At 38.1% G+C, this 6,000-nt stretch overlaps 1 protein-coding gene across 1 annotated transcript in view; it reads left to right on the top strand.

The window, feature by feature from the left end:
* Window positions 1–5,109: 5,109 nt before the first annotated feature.
* LOC136287668 (plasminogen-like) overlaps window positions 5,110–6,000 on the top strand; it is a 52,628-nt gene continuing 51,737 nt past the window's right edge. The window contains exon 1 of the mRNA XM_066180421.1: window positions 5,110–5,165. The gene's annotated coding sequence lies outside the window, so the exon portion shown is untranslated. The remainder of the gene's footprint in view (window positions 5,166–6,000) is intronic.

Genomic DNA, 6,000 nt, shown 5'->3' with positions numbered 1-6,000 from the left:
AAGTAGCATCCCCAGAGTCCAAATAAAATACCAGGATGTGTTTCTACCTGGACCTATGCAGATTCCTTCATCTACAGTTTCGTTGCTCTCACAGAAGATCAGGTTGGGGGTGGCATTGAAAGAAACAGAATTCAGTTTTCAGTGTTATCTAATCTGAGCTTTGCTGCAATTGATTTGAAATGCGAAGCTGAAAGAAATTAAGGAGTCCCACTGTATATACCCCTGTTCAATCACCCATTACCGCTGTGATTCATTCACTTGGGAAGCTGGCATGATAGCTGCCAAAGCTTGTTCAGCAGCATGGTTTAACACCCGGGCTGTAATAGGAGCCAGCTCGCTTGACGGAGGTGGAATATTTCTGTCTGAGCGCTGTCATCTCACAGGCTGCATGTCGGATTGCACAGGGCTCAATACCATTAATGCACCACTATTAAAGGAGTATTTGTTAGTAAGAGTAGCGTGATGTCAGAGACATTCCTGTGATTATCGTTTTATCATTTCAACTGGGCATTATTTTTTAGGTACTTCCTGTCCTAAAAAGCAACTCTGTAGCACTGCCTCTGCATTATTAAAATGGCATGGCATATATGAGAGAAATACAAAATCCAGTTGTGCTTAAAGCTGTATGCTTTTACTGTGTAAAGCTGGCCTTTGGGCTCAGTGTCTGTAAAGCTGGCCATGGCTAAACACACTGGCTGCTCTTTAAAAATACCAAGGCACTGGACATAGAAATAATCCAAAACTGAAAATGTTGACATGTGTATAACAGTCTGGCTACAGCAGTTTATATCTTCCCGAGAACTGATTTTGGACCTGTGAAAATCAGCTGCACTGAATTCAGTGCTACTTGAACTTGACTACCAACAACAGACTAAGCTTGCTTAAAGCTGGCTTGGCTCCTGCTAAAACATATTTTAATTTTCCCCAGCTGTATAATAGACAAATTCAGTGAGCAGCCATGGGGCATTTATAAACAAGACCAAATGCTTGTCTGCGTTTGTGTTCAGTACATTAATTTCTTGTTCAAAGAAGCTCCAGTGAAGAATGGGGCCAATTCTTTGAAACCATATTTGTAGGCCCAGAGCATATCTATCTGTCTTCTGTGTGGGCCTGACAGTGCAATTCAATGCATTGTTGCACCCAACTCTTTCAACATGTTTTCAAGCATCTTGTCAGTTTGACTAGTTGCTTATTACCAAAATTTATAAAGTGATGCTTCTTATTTCCATCATCCCAGAAAGCACCAAAAAAAGTTCCAGACTTTATCTTTTAAACTATCTGGTTGTGCAGCTGAGATTCTTTCTATGTCTGCCTTACAGCAGCTGCGTTATCCTAGCAGAAAACAGCTGTGGGATTTGTATCAAACTTCCCTGTCTAGGAGGACAGGAGCTGTCCATGTCTCCTCCTTCCAACCGCTCTCTTTACAAGTGAGAGTGATCACAGAAAAGCAGCGTTAGCAGGCATTTTCCTTTACCCCAGCAGTTCCTGGCAGTTGTATCAGCTGGATAGAGTTGTAAACAGCCATGAGAAAATTTTAATCTTCCCTAAATGTTAATCCCTGCAAACACTTATATACACGTCGGTTCACTTATATAATAGGCATACTGAAATCATTGGGGCAACCCTGGGAGAACAGTTACTCATACATATAAATGTTTATAGGATTCATTTCATCCTTTTGCTCTGAATCATCTGGAATAATGTTGTCCCCACAACTTCACAAGGTGAGTTTTGTGGCATAATCCTGTTGATGGCTCAGTTCTGGTGAACATCTATAGGAATTAAGATATTCCCCATTTGCTGCAAAGCCCTCCCTAACTAGAGCATAGTAAAATAGCATCTTATTCTACAACTCCCAGTTGTGTCCCTTTCTGCAGTGCCTCAGGTGTTATTTTTTCATTTCTGTCCATTTCATTACTTCAAAAAAGCTGTTGCCTCATTGTTAACTATTTTCATCCTTGCAAAGACTTACACAGTTCCTGCAGTATAAAATACTATAAATAGGTAATCACATGCCATTTGACATTATTTCAATGCATTCAGAGTTTTTTATTCTCATTTGAATCTTATATCAATAAGATATCATTATTTCTATAATTGATTCACATTTCCTCTTCTTCACAGGAATTGATGCTTATTTTAAGGCACATTCATGCTAGGAGACATAGCACACAGCACTTGAAATAACTGTGGAATGATGTGAGCTAACATGCTGTCCTGTCATAGCAGTCTTTCCAGCTACAGCCAGTTAAGGAATCCAGATTATGACCTTTGTGTTAGGGAGCTGAGATCCATGTGACATTTTCTGCTGAGCTGTACGTTCAAAAGGTGGTTTCTATCATCTTTGGGTGACTTTCACTATGACTGTCAGGATACAATGGGCATTGATAAATTTTAGGAGTAGCTATTTAAATTCTAAATTTCAGTCCAAAGCCTATCAATTCCACTGTGCTTGCTCTTCAGCTGTGGTGATAATCAGAAATACAAAGGGGTCAAAATTCTGTAAGTTTTTGTTCCTGTTCACAAAAAATAGAACGAGATAATGTGTTGGCTGAGAACAGGATGACCTTGTTGAAGCTGAGGATCTGTAATTGCTTGGTTCCTCCTCTCTTGCAGGCTGAATGCTATGGCATAAACTTCTGCTGTTTATCTATGGATAATGTGAAGTCCAGGAGAGAAATTTCTTTCACCCCTAATCTCAGCAGACTTACCAGTCAATTAGCCCTACTACTTGCCATATATGTTGAGGCACTAACATAAAACAGAATAAACTTGGTTAAAATACTCCAGCTTTCCAACAATGCATGGATGTTGTGGCACACTGAGCTAGGAGAAAAATGCTGATCTGGAGATTCAGCACCCAGTTTTCAACAGGGCAAGCACACATTATTTTTTCAGTAGTATTGGAGAAGGACTCCTGATTAGAGCATGTTCGTTCACCTGTTGGAAGCATTCACTATGGATCGGTTGCAAAACTTTATTGCATTTTGGATAGCTGTAACCTGCCTGAGATCATAGAAGTATTAATCTTCCAACTAACCCTTTAAATGGACATTTGAGCTATATAGCCCATCTGTCTGAGGCAGTCATGGTCTTCATTACACATACATGACTACTCACAGAACGAGTTACATATTCTATAAGCTGTGGAAGATGACTCTAATACATACTATATTTCTAAATGTACAGTTATGATTAATAGAAGAATAGCATCGCTATTCTTACTTGGATTTCAAATTTCAAGAATACCATTTCAGTTCAAACTTTTGCATTAAAATTTGTATTTGTACAGTTTTAAAACACCCTCAAATGACAGCTTCATTCTGGGCTCCCCATCACTAAAGAGATAGGGACATGCAGGAATGAGTCCAGCAAAGGACCATAAAGGTAGTGAAGGATCTGAGGAGTGGAGCTGGAAATGTTCAGCCTGGAGAAGAGAAGGCTCAGGAAGGATCTTACCAATGTGTATAAACACCTGATGGGGCAAAGAAGATGGAGCCAGGCTCTTCCCTGTGAAAGGACAAGAAGCAGTGGATAAACCATGAAAAATTCTGTTTAAACTTGAGAAAAACTTTCCTTATTGTGAGAGTGATCAAACAATGGCACAGGTTGCTCAGAGAGGTTGTAGAATCACCATCTTTAGAGATATTCAAAACCTGAGTGGTTGTGGCCCTGAGGAGCTCCTGCTCACCCTGCTTTAAGCAGAGGGTTGAGATGAGGTGATCTCCGGGGGAACATGTCCACCTCAGCCATCCTGTGGCTGATCTCATAAATACTTTTGAATTACAAGCAACCTTTTAAACAGAAAGTTCCCAAGGAAACACAACTATTTAAAGGCACACAGCGCCAAAAACTTTTGGTACTATTTATGATTTTGTTGCTAATTGTGGTGATTTAAAATTAACGAATTTTTAATAAAGAACGATGGCCAGTAAGAATTAAGATTTTCTGAAATATATCATTCACAGTGCTGTTAAGTAGACATTTCTGCCTACTAAATTGTAACCTTCTGTCAGAAGAAGGTGCACAATACCAAATATGTGGGTATCACCAGAGCTTTATGAACATCTTCCTTTCCAAAGCTGTGCCCTTTCCTACTAATGAGGTTTTACATCAAGACTAACAATACTGCCTTTTTAAAAAAAAATATATTTTATGCTTGAACCACATGGCTTGTTTTAAGAAACTTCTAGAAAACTATTAACATTAACCATGCTTTTGTATTTTAAGTGCTGCAGAATTCTGGTATTCAAAATGTGTAAGTTATATATCTTTGCATTTTACATGTCCAATAAACCAAGCCTGCCATTATTTGGATGTGGTCAGCTTTGCTGCTCTGCAAAAAGTGAATGTGACACCCATAATTATTTGTACAAAGCTGTATTATGAAAAGCTTAGACTCCTCTGATTTCAGCAGTTGTTTTTTTCTCAGTGAGGTTTACCCAACTAAAGGATGAATGGCTCTGTGTTATTCCCTGTTCGTGGCACTGTAACTCAGCTGAGCTTTCTGATATATTTTAATTATCACACTACCTGTATTTGAAAATAAACTGTAACCTGTGGCAAGTACATCAGATCTATTTATACCACCATTATTTTTCAGTTACATTTCATGCTGTGTTTATTGCAGCTATTCCAGGTCTCCTTGTGTTATCCACAACAGCCTGCCAGCCACGGTGTTGAGTAAGAGGATTTAACTGTGAATGGATCTCTCTCCCTGATGTAACTAGCTCAGATAGATTTCAGAAAGTGATGTTTTGCCTGCCTCATCACTTGTCTAAAAAGGATAAGGGCAGAGCTATCAGAATTACTCTGAAGTAATGCAGGGAGTATGAGTGTCCTAGAAAGTCTCAAGCTGTACATGTCACATCATCACAGTCTTGTTTCCTGTGAACTGCCAAATGATCTTTATTTGAATTTAAAGTATTTTTGCCTGAGAAAGCAGTAACAAGCAAACGGCCTATTAAATATACCACTGAATGTCTTTCCTACTTGATCACCAGTATTTTGGTAACTAAAAGTTACCTGGTAACTTTGGTAACTAAGAGTGAACTGACAAGTTTTCCTCACATTATACAGTTTGCAATTTTTAGCACGAACCAGAAGTGAATCTGATTGCCGGCTTGATGTTCATGGAGCCGTGTATTTGTGCATAAATATGAAAGGTCAGTATAAAGGGTTTGTGCTCATATTGGCTGTCAGAGTCCTAGAAGATGATTATGAAAATGTGGCTGTGGGCATATAAAATAATCTGAAAGTTACTATTTGAATGTACAGTTTGTGTACTCAGAGACATAAAGAATCAGCCATCTTACCTACAAGATATCTACAAAGCAAGTCTGCTAGGTTTTCTAACAGCAGCTTTGTAATATATTTCATCCTTTTTAAATTTTTTTATTTTATTTTATTTTAATTTAATTTATGAATGTAATATTTCTGTTGTAGAAGATGGGGGCATGTTTAAGAAATATTTAATAAATACAATTACAGCCATAACAGGGACTTTTAAGTGTGATGTTTAGCGGTAAGTTCTATTAGTGATCATAGTTATAACCAGAAGATACAAAAAGGGTGGAACAGCAGAAACAAGAGGATGTTGTAGGTACTGCTGTTGTGGTGTGATTTGAGCCTTGTATTAACCTGGATTAAGTATTTATTTAACAATGAATGAATTGTTAAATTGCACTGAATTTAACTGGGTTTTTTTCAAAGTAAGAAGTCTGCCTTAAAAATAACTGATGGATGTTTAGATTATGTAATTTATTATGATGCCTTTTTGAACTATGTTTCTCACCTCTGCATATTGCTGGATTTTTTTTTGGCTTCCACATGCTTGGATTGCATGGCACTTGATTCCAAAGCATTCTCCTTGAGAGTGATCTTTATTTCTGTGCAATGTGGCAAGCTGAAAAAGATTTTCTTGGTGTATTTATAGTAGGGTAAACTGGCAGAGCTATGAATACAACTCCAGCATTGCTTATGAGCATAATTGAATTTCTT

Source organism: Chamaea fasciata, unplaced genomic scaffold (genome assembly GCF_029207755.1).
Source record: "Chamaea fasciata isolate MVZ Bird 193981 ecotype frontalis unplaced genomic scaffold, bChaFas1.0.hap1 SCAF_3, whole genome shotgun sequence".
Lineage (NCBI taxonomy): Eukaryota > Metazoa > Chordata > Aves > Passeriformes > Sylviidae > Chamaea > Chamaea fasciata.
This window is presented reverse-complemented; position numbering and strand designations above follow the sequence as displayed.